The following is a 19094-nucleotide window of genomic DNA, read 5'->3' on the forward strand; positions in this document are numbered from 1 at the left end:
ATTGTGGGTTCAGTATTGATGTCGATAGAGAACTGGCTGGCAGACAGGAAGCAAAGAGTAGGAATAAACGGGTCCTTTTCAGAATAGCAGGCAGTGACTAGTGGGGTATCGCAAGGCTCAGTGCTGGGACCCCAGCTATTTACAATATATATTAATGATTTGGATGAGGGAATTGAATGCAACATCTCCAAGTTTGCGGATGACACGAAGCTGGGGGGCAGTGTTAGCTATGAGGAGGATGCTAGGAGGCTGCAACGTGACTTGAATAGGTTAGGTGAGTGGGCAAAGGCATGGCAGATGCAGTATAATGTGGATAAATGTGAGGTTATCCACTTTGGTGGCAAGAACAGGAAAGCAGACTATTACCTGAATGGTGGCGGATTAGGAGAAGGGGAGATGCAGCGAGACCTGGGTGTCGTGGTACACCAGTCATTGAAAGTAGGCATGCAGGTGCAGCAGGCAGTGAAGAAAGCGAATGGTATGTTGGCATTCATAGCGAGGGGATTTGAGTATAGGAGCAGGGAGGTTCTGCTGCAGTTGTACAGGGCATTGGTGAGACCACACCTGGAGTATTGCGAACAGTTTTGGTCTCCTAATCTGAGGAAAGACATTCTTGCCATAGAGGGAGTACACCAGATTGATCCCTGGGATGGCAGGACTTTCATATGAAGAAAGACTGGATAGACTCGGTTTGTACTCGCTGGAATTTAGAAGATTGAGGGGGGATCTTACAGAAACTTACAAGATTCTTAAGGGGTTGGACAGGCTAGATGCAGGAAGATTGTTCCCGATGTTGGGGAAGTCCAGAACAAGGGGTCACAGTTTAAGGATAAGGGGGAAGTCTTTTAGGACCAAGATGAGAACGTTTTTTTTCACACAGAGAGAGGTGAATCTGTGGAATTCTCTGCCACAGAAGGTAGTTGAAGCCAGTTCATTGGCTATATTTAAGAGGGAGTTAGATTTGGCCCTTGTGGCTAAAGGGATCAAGGGGTATGGAGAGAAGGCAAGTACGGGATACTGAGTTGGATGATCAGCCATGATCATATTGAATGGCGGTGCAGGCTCGAAGGGCCGAATGGCCTACTCCTGCACCTATTTTCCATGTTTCTGTGTTTCTATGTTGTCCACATATCAGACGGGCCTGCAGTGCAGCGGATCACAGTAAGAATGCCCCTCAGGTCCTTTCAACCCAATATTCCACATCATCCCTGCATGTGTTCCACCTGCTCGTTCCACATTGTGCTTCAAACATTTGCAATAATTACTGATCAACAATGTACCACAGATAGACACAAAGTGCTGGAGAAACTCAGCAGGTCAGGCAGCATCTGTGGAGAACATGGGTAGGTGACATTTCACAGAGCACTGGAGTAAGTCAGTGAGTCAGGCAGCATCTGTGGAGAACATAGGTGATGTTTCACAGAGTACACAGAAGCAGGGGGATTTATTATGGGGAACAAGGAAATGGCAGACGAGTTGAACCGGTACTTTGGATCTGTCTTCACTAAGGAAGATACAGACAATCTCCCAGATGTTCTAGTGGCCAGATACCCTAGGGTGACAGAAGAACAGAAGGAAATCCACATTAGGCAGGAAATGGTGTTGGGTAGACTGATGGGACGGAAGGCTGACAAATCCCCAGGGCCTGATGGTCTGCATCCCAGAGTACTTAAGGAGGTGGCGCTAGAAATTGTGGACGCATTGGTGATCATTTTCCAATGTTCTATAGATTTAGGGTCAATTCCTGTGGATTGGAGGGTAGCAAATGTTATCCCACTTTTTAGGAAAGGAGGGAGAGAGGAAACGGGAAATTATAGACCAGTTAGTCTGACATCAGTGGTGGGGAAGATGATGGAGTCAATTATAAAAGACGAAATTGCGGAGCATTTGGATAGCAGTAACAGGATCGTTCCAAGTCAGCATGGATTTACGAAGGGGAAATCATGCTTGACTAATCTTCTGGAATTTTTTGAGGATGTAACTAGGGGGACTGACAGGGGAAAGCCGGTGGATGTGGTGTACCTCGACTTTCAGAAAGCCTTTGACAAGGTACCACATAGGAGATTAGTGGGCAAATTTACAGCACATGGTATTGGAGGTAGGGTACTGACATGGATAGAAAATTGGTTGACAGACAGAAAGTAAAGAGTGGGGATAAATGGGTCCCTTTCAGAATGGCAGGCAGTGACTAGTGGGGTACCGCAAGGCTCCGTGCTGGGACCGCAGCTATTTACAATATACATTAATGTATATTGGATGAAGGGATTAAAAGTACCGTTGGCTAATTTGCAGATGATACAAAGCTAGGTGGTAGTGTGAACTGTGAGGAAGATGCTATGAGGTTGCAGGGTGACTTGGACAGGTTGTGCGAGTGGGCGGATGCATGGCAGATGCAGTTTAATGTGGATAAGTATGAGGTTATCCACATTGGTGGTAAGAATAGGAAGGCAGATTATTATCTGAATGGTGTCAAGTTAGGAAAAGGGGACGTACAATGAGATCTGGGTGTCCTAGTGCATCAGTCACTGAAAGAAAGCATGCAGGTAGAGTAGGCAGTGAAGAAAGCCAATGGAATGTTGGCCTTCATAAAAAAAGGAGTTGAGTTTAGGAGCAAAGAGGTCCTTCCGCAGTTGTACAGGGGCCTAGTGAGACCACACCTGGAGTACTGTGTGCAGTTTTGGTCTCCATATTTGAGGAAGGATATTCTTGCTATTGAGGGTGTGCAGCGTAGGTTTACTAAGTTAATTCCTGGAATAGCGGGACTGTCATATGTTGAAAGACTGTATGCACTGGAATTTAGAAGGATGAGAGGGGATCTTATCGAAACATATAAGATTATTGAGGGGTTGGACACGTTAGAGGCAGGGAACATGTTCCCAATGTTGGGGGAGGCCAGAACCAGGGGCCACAGTTTAAGAATAAGGGGTATGTCATTTAGAACGGAGATGAGGAAAAACATTTTCACTCAGCGAGTTGTAAATTTGTGGAATTCTCTGCCTCAGAAGGCAGTGGAGGCCAATTCTCTAAAAGCTAGATAGAGCTCTTAAGGATAGCGGAGTCAGGGGGTATGGGGAGAAGGCAGGAATGGGGTACTGATTGAGAATGATCAGCCATGATCACATTGAATGGTGGTGCTGGCTCGAGGGGCCGAATGGCCTATTCCTGCACCTATTGTCTATTGTCTATTGTCTATAGTACTGGAGTAACTCAGCGGGTCAGGCAGCATCTCTGGAGAACATGGATAGGTGACATTTCACAGAGTGCTGGAGTAACTCAGCAGGTCAGGCAGCATCTGTGGAGAACATGGATAGGTGACGTTTCACAGAGTGCTGGAGTAACTCAGTGGGTCAGGCAGCATCTCTGGAGAACATGGATAGGTGACATTTCACAGAGTGCTGGAGTAACTCAGCAGGTCAGGCAGCATCTGTGGAGAACATGGATAGGTGACGTTTCACAGAGTGCTGGAGTAACTCAAGGGGTCAGGCAGCATCTGTGGAGAACATGGATAGGTGACGTTTCACAGAGTGCTGGAGTAACTCAATGGGTCAGGCAGCATCTGTGGAGAACATGGATAGGTGATGTTTCACAGAGTGCTGGAGTAACTCAATGGGTCAGGCAGCATCTGTGGAGAACATGGATACGTGTTGTTTCACTTAAGGGGACGAAAGGCATTTTAAAGGCATGCTCAATTGAGATCAGATCGGGTGATTGACTTGGCCACTCAAGAATTGACCATTTTTTCATTTTGGAAAACTCCTTTGTTCTTTAGCAGTATGTTTGGGATCATTGTCTTGCTGTCGAATGAACCGCTGGCCAATGAATTTTGAGGCATTTGTTTGAACTTGAGCAGTGTATAGCAATTCATTCTTCCCTCGCACAATTAAAGCATGGATAGTTTTCACCCTACTATAGTTACTCAACCAGACGCAACTAAATGTAAGGCAGCTCTTCTTCTCCAAGAAGCTCTTCTTGCTTAAGTCCATACTCCACCACCTCCAGTTTAAATTCCATTTGGAATATTTTGGAGGACCAAGAACCAAGAAAGGATGTGTCTATACACTTCAGAATTCATTATGCTACTACCATCAGCAGTTGTATCATCAATGAAGATAAGTGAGCCAGTACCTTCAGCAGCCATACATGCACAGGCCATAACACCCCCACCACCGTGTTTCACAGATAAGGTGGTATGCTTTGGATCTTGGGCAGTTCCTACTCTCCTCCATACTTTGCTCTTGCCATCACTCTGATATAAGTTAACCTTCTTCTCATCTGTCCACAAGACATTTTCCAGAACTGTGGTTGCTCTTTTAATTATTTCTTGGCAAACTGTAACTTGGCCATCCCATTTTTGTGGCTAACCAGTGGTTTGCATCTTGCAGTGCAGCTTCTGTATTTCTGTTCATGAAGTCTTCTGTGGACAATGGTCATTGACAAATCCACACCTGACTCCTGGACAGTGTTTCTGATCTGTCGGACAGGTGTTTGGAGATTTTTCTTTATTATAGAGAGAATTGTTCTGTCATCAGCTGTGGAGGTCTTCCTGGGCCTGCCAGTCCCTTTGCGATTAATAAGCTCGCCAGTGCTCTCTTTCTTCTTAATGATGTTCCAAACAGTTGAATTTTGTAAGCCGAAGGTTTTGCTAATGTTTCAAACAGTTTTATTCTTGTTTCTCAGTCTCATAAGGGCTTCTTCGACTTTCATTGGCACAACTTTGGTCCTCATGTTGATAAACAACAATAAACGTTTCCAAAGGTGATGGAAAGACTCGAGGAAATATTAGGTGCGAGAGCTCTCTTATACCAGAATCAGAATTACCTTTATTTGACATCCTAAAAACAGGTCTTTTGGACGAGATTTCGTCACCCACAGTCCAACAATAGAGCAATAAAAATAAGCAAATTACACAACCCCAACCAAAACAAAACACAAAACAAAAAGAAACATCCATCACAGTGAGTCTCCTCCAGTCCCCTCCTTACTGTGATGGAAGGCCAGAATGTAATTTCTCTTCCCCTGCCGTCTTCTCCCGCGGTCAGGCTGTTGAAGTTGCCACGTTCCAGGCCGCGCCGGCCGACCCAAGCCCCGCAATCCAGTGCGGGCGAAGACGCTGCCGCTGCCGCTGCTGCTGCACGTCGGGGCGGTCGTGGCTACCGACATTGAAGCCTCCGCCGAGCGGAGAAAAATCCCGCGGCCTATTTCAGGCCGCGCCGGACGGTGAAATGTCCACGGTGGACGGTGAAATGAATACCTGCATTAAGAAGCAATTAAACACAACTGAGCAATTACAAACACCTGTGAAGCCATGTGTCCCAAACATTATGGTGCCCTGAAATGGGGGAACTATGTTTAAACACTGCTGTAATTTCTACATGGTGAAACCAAAATGTATAAAATGGCCTTTAATAAAATCTGACAATGTGCACTTTCACCACGTGTGATTTTTTTCGATTACAAATCTTAAATTGTGGAGTACAGAGGCAAATAAATAAATGATGGGTCTTTGTCCCAAACATTATGGAGGGCACTGTACCTGTCCAAGCGTCTTTTAAATGCTTTATCAGGTTTCAGAGAGGCCTCTTCTCTCTCTGGTTGCATTCTGACTGTAAAATATCTTTAGATTCTCCTTAATATTGTCTGTCAGAGCTATCTCCTGCCCACTTTTTGTTCGTCTGATTTCCTTCTTAACCATGCTCAGGGATATAATTTACTTCATCCCAGCTGCCTCTATATCTGCTCCATGCATTATTTTCTTGACCAGAGCCGCGATTCTCTCTCTCTCGGTTTCCTTGCTCTCAGCTGCCCTTCACTTTATCAGGAACATGCATGCCTGAACATCACCATCGCACTTACAAAACACTTTCCAGAGACAACCTTCTCCAATCTACTTTAGCAAATTCCTGCCTAATACCATCAATGTTCGCCTTGTCCCAATTCAGAACTGTAATTTGTGGGCCCACCCTGTCCTTATCCACAAACTATTAAAAAACTAATAGACTGTAGTCGCTGCTCACAAAAGGCCCTCCACAGACACTTGAAAAACGCGACAAATTATAATCTGAAATGCTTTACCTCAAAGCGGTGGGTAAACAGATTAAACAATAACTTTCAAAGGAAGTGGATATGTGCTTGAACAAGTGAAATTGCAGGGGAGTGGAGCTGAGGAGTGGGGCTGAGGATTGGGACTGAGGAGTGGGGCAGTGGAGTAGCGCTGACGAGTGGGGCAGAGGAGTGGAGCTGCGGAGTGCAGCTGAGGAGTGGGACTGAGAAGTGGAGCTGAGGAGTGGGGCTGAGGAGTAGGGCTGAGGAGTGGGGCTGAGGAGTGGGGCTGAGGAGTAGCACTGAGGAGTGGGGCTGAGGAGTGCGGCTGAGGAGTGGGGCTGAGGATTGGGACTGAGGAGTACGGCTGAGGAGTGGGGCTGACGAGTGGTGCTGAGGAGTGGAGCTGAGGAGTAGCGCTGAGGATTGGGGCTGACGAGTGGCGCTGAGGAGTGGAGCTGAGGAGTGGAGCTGAGGAGTGGGGCCGCGGCGTGGGGCCGTGGGGTGGAGCTGAGGAGTGGAGTTGAGGAGTGGGGCTGAGGAGTGGGACTGAGGAGTGGGGCTGAGGAGTGGGACTGAGGAGTGGGACTGAGGAGTGGGACTGAGGATTGGGGCTGAGGAGTGGAGCTGAGGAGTGGGGCAGAGGAGTAGCGCTGAGGAGTGGGGCTGAGGAGTGGAGCTGAGGAGTGGGGCAGAGGAGTAGCGCTGAGGAGTGGGGCTGAGGAGTGGAGCTGAGGAGTGGGGCAGAGGAGTAGCGCTGAGGCGTGGGGCTGAGGAGTGGGGCAGAGGAGTAGCGCTGAGGAGTGGGGCTGAGGAGTGGAGCTGAGGAGTGGGGCAGAGGAGTAGCGCTGAGGAGTGGAGCTGAGGAGTGGAGGTGTGGCACGGAGCTGTGGGGTGGAGTAGTGGCATGGAGCTGCGGCGTGGGGCTGCGGCGTGGGGCTGAGGAGTGGAGCTGCGGGATGGAGCCGTAGCGTAGGGCTGCGGGGTGGAGCTGTGGCACGGAGCTGTGGCGTGGGGCTGCGGCGTGGGGCTGCGGCGTGGAGCTGCGGCGTGGGGCCGCGGCGTGGAGCTGTGTTGCTGTGTTGCTATTGAGGGCGTGCAGCGTAGGTTTACTAGGTTAATTCCCGGAATGGCGGGACTGTCATATGTTGAAAGACTGGAGCGACTAGGTTTGTATACACTGGAATTTAGAAGGATGAGAGGGGATCTTATCGAAACGTATAAAATTATTAAGGGGTTGGACACGTTGGAGGCAGGAAACATGTTCCCAATGTTGGGGAGTCCAGAACCAGGGGCCACAGTTTAAGAATAAGGGGTAGGCCATTTAGAACAGAGATGAGGAAAAACTTTTTCAGTCAGAGAGTTGTGAATCTGTGGAATTCTCTGCCTCAGAGGGCAGTGGAGGCCAATTCTCTGAATACATTCAAGAGAGAGCTAGAGCTATTGGAACCTAATCAAATGTACAGCACTTTGGTCAACGTGGGTTGTTTTTAAATGTGCTATACAAATAAAATTGACTTGACTTGACTTGACTTGACTTAAGGAGAGCGGAGTCAGGGGGTATGGGGAAAAGGCAGGAACGGGGTACTGATTGAGAATGATCAGCCATGATCACATTGAATGGCGGTGCGTACAGGCTCGAAGGGCAGAATGGCCTCCTCCTGCACCTGTTGTCTATTGTCTATTGTCTATTGTCTTGGAGCTGTGGCGAGGAGCTGAGAACTTGCTTCCTTTCAGCATGATTCTGCAACTTGACCAACTCTCTGTTCCAAATAATTTTGTGTTAAATTCCATACAAATGATAACATTAAGCTTTTTAAACATTAATTATGCAATTGAGAATGAGGTTTATAATGGAACTCCCCTTCAACTGAGTAACTTCTTATTATCACAACTATAATCCCTGGGATGGCGGGACTGTCATATGAGGAAAGATTGAAAAGAGTAGGCTTGTATTCACTGGAGTTTAGAAGGATGAGAGGGGATCTTATAGAGACGTATAAAATTATAAAAGAACTAGACAAGCTAGATGCAGGAAAAATGTCCCCAATGTTGGGCGAGTCCAGAACCAGGGGCCACAGACTTAGAATAAAGGGGAGGTCATTTAAAAATGAGGTGAGAAAAAACTTTTTCACCCAGAGAGTTGTGAATTTGTGGAATTCTCTGCCACAGAGGGCAGTGGAGGCCAATTCACTGGATGGATTTGGGAGAGTTAGATAGAGCTTTAGCGGCTAGTGGAATCTAGGGATATGTGGAGAAGGCAGGCACGGGTTATTGATTGTGGACGATCAGCCATGATCACAATGAATGGCGGTGCTGGCTCGAAGGGCCGAATGGCCTCCTGCACCTATTTTCTATGTTTCTATGCTGGGTGGTTGGGAAACCTTCGCTTGGGAAACTTTTCACGGACATTCAGGAGTTTATGTCCATTGATAACATAATCTCACAAAATGGCCCGTCAGAATCCTACAAATAAAATCAATCAGTTCTCACCATTTCAAACCAAGACATGGGCCTGAATCACATAAAACATAGCACAAAAAGTAAGGACATTTGTGTTTGGTAGATTATTTCTTTGTTGTAACAATGCTTCTTGGCAATAAATCTTATACCATTGGAAAGCCTGTTTATTTCCCTTTTAAATGGTGCCACATTTGTAAGGAACATGCATTTGTGGGATGAGCAGCAGAGCTGAGTATGTGGGTTGCGCCCATGAAAAATCTGCCAAATCTTCTCTGCCAATGCCAAACAGCTTATTCTGCCATTGACTCTTGTTCGGTGTTGTTTGGTGGATTGGATGATTGAAGTCTGAAGAAACAAGACATATTGGCAATTTAACAATTTATTCATTTAATAAACAGGAGTCTCAGTAGCGTGTGGAAGAACCATACACAGCCACAACAGCCTGGCACCTCCTCCTCATGCTGGTCACCAGCCTGGTCACACACTGTTGTGGGATGGCATCCCATTCTTCAACCAGCATTTGTCGCAAGTCAGCCAACGTGGTTGTGTTGGTCACTCTGGCACGAACAGCACGCCCAGGCTGATCCCACAAGTGTTCAATGGGGTTGAGGTCAGGACTGCTGGCAGGCCATTCCATCCTCTCCACTCCCAAATTCTGGAGGTAGTCTCTGAGAAACCCTGCTCTGTGGGGGCGAGCATTGTCATCTTGGAGGATAGAGTTCGGTCCCAGACTGTGGAGATATGGGATTGCCACTGGTTGCAGAATCTCATCTCAATATCTCTCTGCATTGAGATTGCCTCCAATGATGACAAGCCTCGTTTTTCCAGTGAGGGAGATGCCGCCCTACACCATCACACTGCCTCCACCAAAAGATGTTACTCTATCGGTGCAGCAATCAGCATAGCGTTCTCCACGTCTTCTCCACACTTTGACCCTATGATCCAACTGCCGTAGGCAGAATCTGGACTCATCGCTGAACATAACATTTCTCCACATGATCAGGTTCCAGTGCACGTGTTGCCGACACCAGCGCAAACGGGCCTGATGGTGAAGGGCAGTCATGGCAGGCCTCCTGGCAGCCCTATGAGACCGGAGATCGGCTGCGTGCAGTCTGTTCCGAATTGTCTGGGCAGAGAGCCGTCGGCCATATCGTCCTGCAAACCTTGACTGCAAATCTGTAGAAGACAGCCTACGGTTCCTAAGTGCTGACAGGGTGAGGAAACGGTCTTCTTCGGGTGTCGTCTTCTTGGGACGCCCACTTGGGACGTCTGTCTCTGACATCCCCCGTTATATGGAACTTGGCCATCACTTTGGAGATGGTACTAGGGCTCACTCAAAATAATGCCGTAACTTGGTTTTGCGGAACACCAGCTTGAAGTTGCCCTATCGCACGGGCCCTATCCAGATCAGTCAAACGTGGCATGCCGATTCTTGGAGCAGACACCTACTGACCACTGTAGCAGGGCCCATACTCACAGATGCTGCCAATCAGGTGCCAATCAGGCACCTGATTGTCAGCACCTGGGGGTACCAGAAGCTCAAAACAAGAGTCAATAGCAACAGCAGAATAAGCTGTTTGGCATTGGCAGAGAAGATTTGGCAAATTTTTCATGGACGCAACCCATATACTTAGCTCTGCTCCTCATCCCACAAATGCATGTTCCTTACAAATGTGGCACCATTTAAAAGGGAAATAAACAGGCTTTCCAACGGTATAAGATTTATTGCCAAGAAGCATTGTTACAACAAAGAAATAATCTACCAAACACAAATTTCCTTACTTTTTGTGCTATGTTTATATCAGCATGATCATAAAAAATGGTCAATAATTCCTTCTAATAAATTATTTATAGCTAATAAATTTAAAAAAATCTTTATAAAATGGTCCAGTTATCGTATGAGAAACTGTAGCCAAATACTATAAATGAACTGAATCTGATCTCACTGTGGCAACAATTGGGTTTCCACATCAATACTTTCAGAAAATAAATCAACTTCCGCCACAATGTGGGGCAACATAATAAAGATAATACTGCTGTCACAATAAGGAGGACAAGAGAATGGAGTGTGTTTAGCAGCCGCTCTGGTGAAATGGCCACCGGGCTGGGCTCAGACAGGCTGGCTATTCTGAACACACGGTTGTGAGCGAGAGCCTTGCTGGCTACCCTGCACGGAGGAGGAACATGCCTGCCATGTTGGTGGAGGACCCTGATATCGGGGCGTCAGGTAGAAAGAACGTGCAAAATTGTTGACCACACTGCGGCTGTCATGTTCCTCGATGAGCAGCAGTAGGAAGGCGATGGGTAGATTACAGAGGGGAAGACGCTGTCCCTGAGTCTGGTGCTGTGCACTTTCAAGCTTCTATACTTTCTGCCAGATTGAAGCGGGGAGAATGAATGGGAGGGTGGGACAAGTCTGCCTCATTCACCATGTCCACAGTCCAGCCAAACGTGTAATAATTTAAAAACAGGAAGATGTGTAGGTAGAGTGAAGGGGAAGATACAGAGTGCAGAATATAGTTCTCAGCATTGTAGCCCATCAGTTCCACAGACAAAGTCCAATGTCCGCAATGGGGTAGAGGTGAATTGGACAGTACCCTAGCTTATGGAAGGACCATTCAGAAGCCTGATAACAGAGGGGAAGAAGCTGTTCCTGGGTCTGGTCATGCGCGCTTTCAAGCTTCTGCCAGGGAAGCTGGGAAAAGTAATGACTGGGGAGGGACAAGTCTTTGATTACGTGCAGGAAAGAAGTGCAGATGCTGGTTTATACCAAAGAAAGACACAAAATGCTGAAGTAACTCATCAGGTCATGCAGCATCTCTGGACAAAAGGAATAGGTGATGTTTTGGGTCGGAACCCTTCAGGTCTTTGATTATGTTGGCTGCTTTTCTAAGGCAGCGTGGTGTAGATGGAGTTAATGGTGTGGTATGTGTGATGGACTGGGTAACATTTACAACTCCCTGCAATTTCTTGCAGTTTTGTGTAGAGCTGTTCTCAAACCATGATGTGATGCAAACCCAATGATATATTTTCTATGGTGCATCTCTAGAAGTTTGTAAGAGTTATTGAAGACATGCTGAATTTCCTCAATCTCCTCAGGAAGTAGAGGCATTGATGCGGTACCTTGGCTATCACATGTGGTTTGTCCATGACAGATCATTGGCAATATTAACGGCCAGAAACCTGATGCTCTCAACCATATCCACAGCACCATTGGTGCTGACTGGGCCCTTTACTCTACCACACTACCTGGTCAATAACTAGCTCCTTCTCCTTACTGACATTGAAGGAGAGGTTGTTGTCCTGACACTACATTACAAGGTTCTCTATCGCCTTCCTGTACTCTGTCTTGTCATCCCTTGTGATCAAGCCCACCACCATAGTGACATCTGAAAATTATTATTGGAGTGAAAGCTGAATTATGATTGTAGAGGGAGTACAAGAGGGGACTAAGTAGCTTCCTTGCAGGGCATTGGGGTTGAGCGTTATTGTGGAGGAGGTGCTGGCTGAGGCTGAGGTCTACGGGTCAGAAAGTCATGGTCCCAGTGGCATGATTCCTAGGTCTAAGAGTTTGGAGATGAGTTTGAATCATATTATATTGTTGAAGCTATAGTCATTTCTGAAAGGTCTCTCCCTTTTCATGATCTCTCTCTTTCTCAGGAGTCAAACGACCCACTTACATTTCCATAAACCCGCTGACTCGCACAGCTACCCAGGCAAGCCACACCTCACGCCACCCCATCCTGTCTCTGGCAGCAATGCCATTCCTTTCTCCCAGTCTCCCCTTCTCTGCCGCATTTGTTGTCGAGGTAAGTTCCCACTCCAGGACATCTGAAATGTTCTCCTTTCTCCACCCACTCCGTGGCTGATGGAAAGTTGTTATATTTCTACTGTTTCTAGGACTTCTGCTCTCATGTGTCAGCTCACAGAAATTGCAGCAGAACCTTGATCAATTGGCCAGGTGGGCTGAGGAATGGTAGTTGAAATTTAATACAGAGAAATGTAAGGTGTTGTATTTTGGGAGGTCTGGCATGGGCATGACTTACACAGTGAATGGTCGGGCTTTGGGGCGTACAGGTGCATGGTTCCTTGAAGGTGGATTCCCAGTTCGATAGGGTAGTCAAAAAAGCATTTGGCACATTGGCCTTCATCAGTCAGAAACATAGAAACATAGAAACATAGAAACATAGAAAATTGGTGCAGGAGTAGGCCATTCGGCCCTTCGAGCCTGCACCGCCATTCAATATGATCATAGCTGATCATCCAACTCAGTATCCCGTACCTGCCTTCTCTCCATACCCCCTGATCCCTTTAGCCACAAGGGCCACATCTAACTCCCTCTTAAATATAGCCAATGAACTGGCCTCAACTACCTTCTGTGGCAGAGAATTCCACAGATTCACCACTCTGTGTGAAAAAAAACGTTCTCATCTCGGTCCTAAAAGACTTCCCCCTTATCCTTAAACTGTGACCCCTTGTTCTGGACTTCCCCAACATCGGGAACAATCTTCCTGCATCTAGCCTGTCCAAACCCTTAAGAATTTTGTAAGTTTCTATAAGATCCCCCCTCAATCTTCTAAATTCCAGCGAGTACAAGCCAAGTCTATCCAGTCTTTCTTCATATGAAAGTCCTGCCATCCCAGGAATCAATCTGGTGAACCTTCTCTGTACTCCCTCTATGGCAAGAATGTCTCACCAATGCCCTGTACAACTGCAGCAGAACCTCCCTGCTCCTATACTCAAATCGCTATGAATGCCAACATACCATTCGCTTTCTTCACTGCCTGCTGCACCTGCATGCCTACTTTCAATGACTGGTGCACCACGACACCCAGGTCTCGCTGCATCCCCCCTTCTCCTAATCGGCCACCATTCAGATAATAGTCTGCTTTCCTGTTCTTGCCACCAAAGTGGATAACCTCACATTTATCCACATTATACTGCATCTGCCATGCATTTGCCCACTCACCTAACCTATCCAAGTCACGTTGCAGCCTCCTAGCATCCTCCTCACAGCTAACACTGCCCCCCAGCTTCGTTGCATCCGCAAACTTGGAGATGTTGCATTAAATTCCCTCGTCCAAATCATTAATATATATTGTAAATAGCTGGGGTCCCAACATTGAGCCTTGCGGTACCCCACTAGTCACTGCCTGCCATTCTGAAAAGGACCCGTTTATTCCTACTCTTTGCTTCCTGTCTGCCAACAAATTCTCTATCCACATCAATACTGAACCCACAATACCGTGTGCTTTAAGTTTGCATACTAATCTCTTATGTGGGACCTTGTCGAAAGCCTTCTGGAAGTCCAGATATAACACATCCACTGGTCTTCTCTTATCGACTCTACTAGTTACATCCTCAAAAAATTCTATAAGATTCGTCAGACATGATTTACCTTTCATAAATCCATGCTGACTTTGTCGAATGATTTCACCACTTTCCAAATGTGCTGCTATCCCATCTTTAATAACTGACTCTAGCATTTTCCCCACTACCGATGTTAGACTAACTGGTCTGTAATTCCCCTTTTTCTCTCTCCCTCCCTTTTTGAAAAGTGGGGTTACATTAAATCCTCAGGAACTACTCCAGAATCTAAAGAGTTTTGAAAAATTATCACTAATGCATCCACTATTTCTGGGGCTACGTCCTTAAGCACTCTGGGATGCAGCCTATCTGGCCCTGGAGATTGATCGGCCTTTAATCCATTCAATTTACCTAACACCACTTCCCGACTAACCTGGATTTCACTCAGTTCCTCCATCTCATTTGACCCCCGGACCCCTGCTATTTCCGGCAGATTATTTATGTTTTCCTTAGTGAAGACAGAACCAAAGTAGTTATTCATTTGGTCTGCCATGTCCATGTTCCCCATGATCAATTCACCTGTTTCTGACTGCAAGGGACCAACATTTATTTTAACTAATCTTTTTCTCTTCACATATCTATAAAATCTTTTGCAGTCAGTTTTTATGTTCCCTGCCAGTTTTCTTTCATAATCTATTTTCCCTTTCCTAATTAAGCCCTTTGTCTTCCTCTGCTGGACTCTGAATTTCTCCCAGTCCTCTGGTAGGCTGCTGTTTCTTGCTAATTTGTACGCTTCATCTTTTGTTTTGATACTATCCTTAATCTCCCTTGTTAGCCACGGATGCACTACCTTCCCTGATTTATTCTTTTGCCAAACTGGGATGAACAATTGTTGTAGTTCATCCATGCGGTCTTTAAATGCCTTCCATTGCATATCCACCGTCAACCCTTTAAGAATCAATTGGCAGTCTATCTTGGCCAATTCACGTCTCATGCCCTCAAAGTTACCTTTCTTTAAGTTCAGAACTGTAGTTTCTGAATTAACTATGTCACTCTCCATCCTAATGAAGAACTCAACCATATTATGGTCACTCTTGCCCAAGGGGCCACGCACATCAAGACTGCTAACTAACCCTTCCTCATTACTCAATACCCAGTCGAGAATAGCCTGATCTCTCGTTGGTTCCTCGACATGTTGGTTTAGAAAACCATCTCGCAAACATTCCAAGAAATCCTCTTCCTCAGCACCTCTGCCAATTTGATTCACCCAATCTATATGTAGATTGAAGTCACCCATTATAACTGTTTTACCTTTGTTGCACGCATTTCTAATTTCCTGTTTGATGCCATCCCCAACTCTACAACTACTGTTAGGTGGCCTGTACACAACTCCCACTAGCGTTTTCTGCCCCTTAGTGTTTCGCAGCTCTACCCATATCGATTCCACATCCTCCAAGCTAATGTCCTTCCTTTCTATTGCGTTAATCTCCTCTCTACCCAGCAACGCTACCCCACCTCCTTTTCCTTTCTGTCTATCCCTTCTGAATATTGAATATCCCTGGATGATCAGCTCCCTGCCTTGGTCACCCTGGAGCCATGTCTCCGTAATCCCAACGATATCATATTCATAGAAACATAGAACATAGAAACATAGAAAATAGGTGCAGGAGTAGGCCGTTCGGCCCTTCGAGCCTGCACCGCCATTCAATATGATCATAGCTGATCATCCAGCTCAGTAGCCTGTACCTGCCTTCTCTCCATACCCCCTGATCCCTTTAGCAAAAAGGGCCACATCAAACTGAAAATCTGTCCTACAGACCTTCTATCTACCCTCATAGCCCCCTTCCTTCCCCTCACTCTTCCCTTCTCCACTCCTCTCCATTTACTCTATTCACTTCCCTTCAGAACTTCTCAACTCAGACCCTCCTCCCTCCCACACGGACCCACTTCTCATTCATCCCTCACAATTCAGACCCTCCTTGCCTCACGCCTTAGAACCTCTTCCAGCAGGCCCTCACAACTCAGACCCTCCTCACAACTCAGACCCCCGTCACAACTCAGACCCCCTCACAACTCAGACCCCCCCTCACATCTCAGACCCTCCTCACAACTCAGACCCTCCTCACAACTCAGACCCCCTCACAACTCAGACCCCCCTCACAACTCAGACCCTCCTCACAACTCAGACCCCCCCTCACAACTCAGACCCCCTCACAACTGAGACCCTCCTCACAACTCAGACCCCCCTCACAACTGAGACCCTCCTCACAACTCAGACCCCCTCACAACTCAGACCCCCCTCACAACTGAGACCCTCCTCACAACTCGGATCTTCCTCCCCTCGGTTTCTCACGACTGAGACCCACTTCTCCTCAGCCTCTCACAGGTCTGACCTGCCTCCTCTAAATCCCTCACAACACAGTCCCTCCCTCTCTCTCCCCCTCAGGCTGAGACCCTCCCCTCTCCCCATCAAAGCCACATTCCTTCCCCTCAGTCTACCCCGCCCCTCCTCCTTTCCTCTCCATTTACTCTCCTCACTTCCCCTCAGAACTCAACTCAGTCCCTCCTCCCCCGGTCCCTCACAACTCAGTCCCTCCTCCCCTCGGTCCCTCACAACTGTCCCTCCTCCCCCGGTCCCTCACAGCTCAGTCCCTCCTCTCTCCTCCACCCCCCGCCCAGCGATCGGACGCCCCCAACCGCCCGCGCGCGGAGCCGGGATCGTTGCCCTCGCGCTGCAACGGTTGGGGGCCGCGGTGCGCAGGCGCACTGTCTCCAGCCGGCCGCGGGGCCGCTCTGCGCGTGCGCTACTTTTGCAACCGTCACTGCGCACGGGAGAGAGAGCGCGTGCGCGGGCGGTTGGCGGCGTCCGGTCGCCGGGCGGGGGAGAGAGGGAGGGGCTGAGTTGTGAGGGACCGAGGGGAGGAGGGACTGAGTTGTGAGGGACCGAGGGGAGGAGGGGCTGAGTTGTGAGGGACCGAGGGGAGGAGGGGCTGAGTTGTGAGGGACCGGGGGGGAGGAGGGACTGAGTTGTGAGGGACCGAGGGGAGGAGGGGCTGAGTTGTGAGGGACCGGGGGGGAGGAGGGACTGAGTTGTGAGGGACCGAGGGGAGGAGGGGCTGAGTTGTGAGGGACCGAGGGGAGGAGGGACTGAGTTGGGAGGGATATCGGTCAGGAGGTTCCGAAGGGAAGTGAGGAGAGAGTCTGAATGGAGCGGAATAGAGGAGGGACTGAGGGGCAGGATGGGACTGGGCTGAGAGGGGAAGGAGGCTTTGAGTGGGAGAGTAAAGAGGACTGACGCGCAGTATCTGAGTGAAGAGGGGCTTAAGGAGAAGAGATGGGGAGGATCTGAGTGCAAGAAGTGTTTGAGGGGCGAGAGGAGGGACATGGAAGAAGCTGCCTGAGGGAAAGGGAGGAACATCTGAGAGAGTGGGAATCTAAGACTTTCCAACATCATTAAATGCACAAAGATAAAATAGGAGGGAAGGAGCAAAATCTTGCTGCGGTATTGACTGGGCTAAGATACAAGTGTGTAAAAATCGGCAAAAAAGGAATGAATGGATAACACATTAAATTTTTTAAGCTATAATGTGAATGGGTTAAATGGACCGATAAAAAGGAAGAGAATTTTAACACAGATGAAAAAATTGGAAGTAGATATAGCTTTCTTGCAAGAAACACATCTAACGGAAAAAGAGCATCAAAAGTTAAAGAGAGATTGGGTAGGAAGTATGGTCGCATCTTCTTTTAACTCAAAAGCAAGAGGGGTTGCTATCCTATTTAGGAAAACGCTACCAATTAAGATACAAAATATTGTAAGTGACCCAGTAGGTAGATTTGTAATGGTACATTGTCAAATTTTCTCAGAATTGTGGACCTTAATGAATATATATGCACCAAATATAGATGATGAGAAGTTTGTGCAGTGTACCTTTTTAAATCTGGCGGAAGCACATGAAAATATATTGATAGGGGGAGATTTCAATTTTTGTTGAGATCCAGTAATGGATAGATCACCAAGGACAACGACAAGGACAAGAGCAGCGAAGACAACCTTGAATTTAATGGAAAATTTAAATTTAATAGATGTTTGGAGGAAAAGCCATCCCAGGGAAAGAGACTACTCCTTCTATTCCAATAGACATGATACATATTCTAGAATAGATCTATTTTTGATTTCAGCTCAATTAAGGGGTAGAATAATACAAATAGATTACAAGGCTAGATTGTTATCGGATCACTCACCATTATTAATGAAAATTACGATGCCAGATAAAGAGCAGTCAGTCTATAGATGGAGACTCAACTCTTTACTATTGAAAAGGCAAGACTTTTGTGATTTTATTCGAGGACAAATTGAATTATTTTTGGAAACAAATTTAAATTCAGTTGATGATAAATTTATTGTATGGGATGCAATGAAGGCTTATTTGAGAGGCCAAATTATAAGCTACTCATCTAAGATAAAGAAAGACTATAGGAAGGAATCTGAAAGATTAGAAAAAGAAATCACCGTATTAGAAAAAGACTTACAGAAAACTTCTTCAGATACGAAAAAAACACAACTTGCAAATAAAAAATTTCAATATAATACTTTACATACTTACAGAACAGAAAAACTAATATTACGAACTAACCAAAGATATTATGAATTAGGAGAAAGAGCGCACAAGGTATTGGCATGGCAACTGAAAGAAGAACAAATATCAAGAACAATAAATTCAATTAGAACAGATCAAAACATTATTACTTATAAACCTAGAGAAATCAATGAGGTATTTAAGCAATTCTACACTAATCTGTACCATTCTGAATCTGAAAAGGATGAAATTAAGATAAATAATTTTTTATCCAAGATACAATTACCAACAATCTCTAATGAGGAGCAGATGGGACTAAATGCCTCCTTTACTTTGAGAGAGGTGGAGGAAATATTATATTCTTTACCAAGTAATAAATCTCCAGGGGAAGATGGTTTCCTGCCTGAGTTCTATAAAAAAATTAAAGATTTGTTGTTACCAGTATTTATGGAAGTGATACATCAAGCGGAAAAAACTTCTACATTACCAGAATCCTTCTCACTGGCAATTATAACCGTAATTTTAAAAAAAGGGAAAGACCCTTTAAATGCATCTTCTTATAGACCAATATCATTGTTGAATGCAGATTATAAAATAGTTGCTAAACCTTTGGCAAGGAGATTGGCAGAATATTTACCGAAGCTGGTTAAAGAGGACCAAACTGGATTTGTCAAAAAAAGGAAAATATCTGATAATGTAGCAAGATTT

This window comes from Rhinoraja longicauda, unplaced genomic scaffold (genome assembly GCF_053455715.1).
Source record: "Rhinoraja longicauda isolate Sanriku21f unplaced genomic scaffold, sRhiLon1.1 Scf000231, whole genome shotgun sequence".
Classification (NCBI taxonomy): Eukaryota; Metazoa; Chordata; class Chondrichthyes; order Rajiformes; family Arhynchobatidae; genus Rhinoraja; species Rhinoraja longicauda.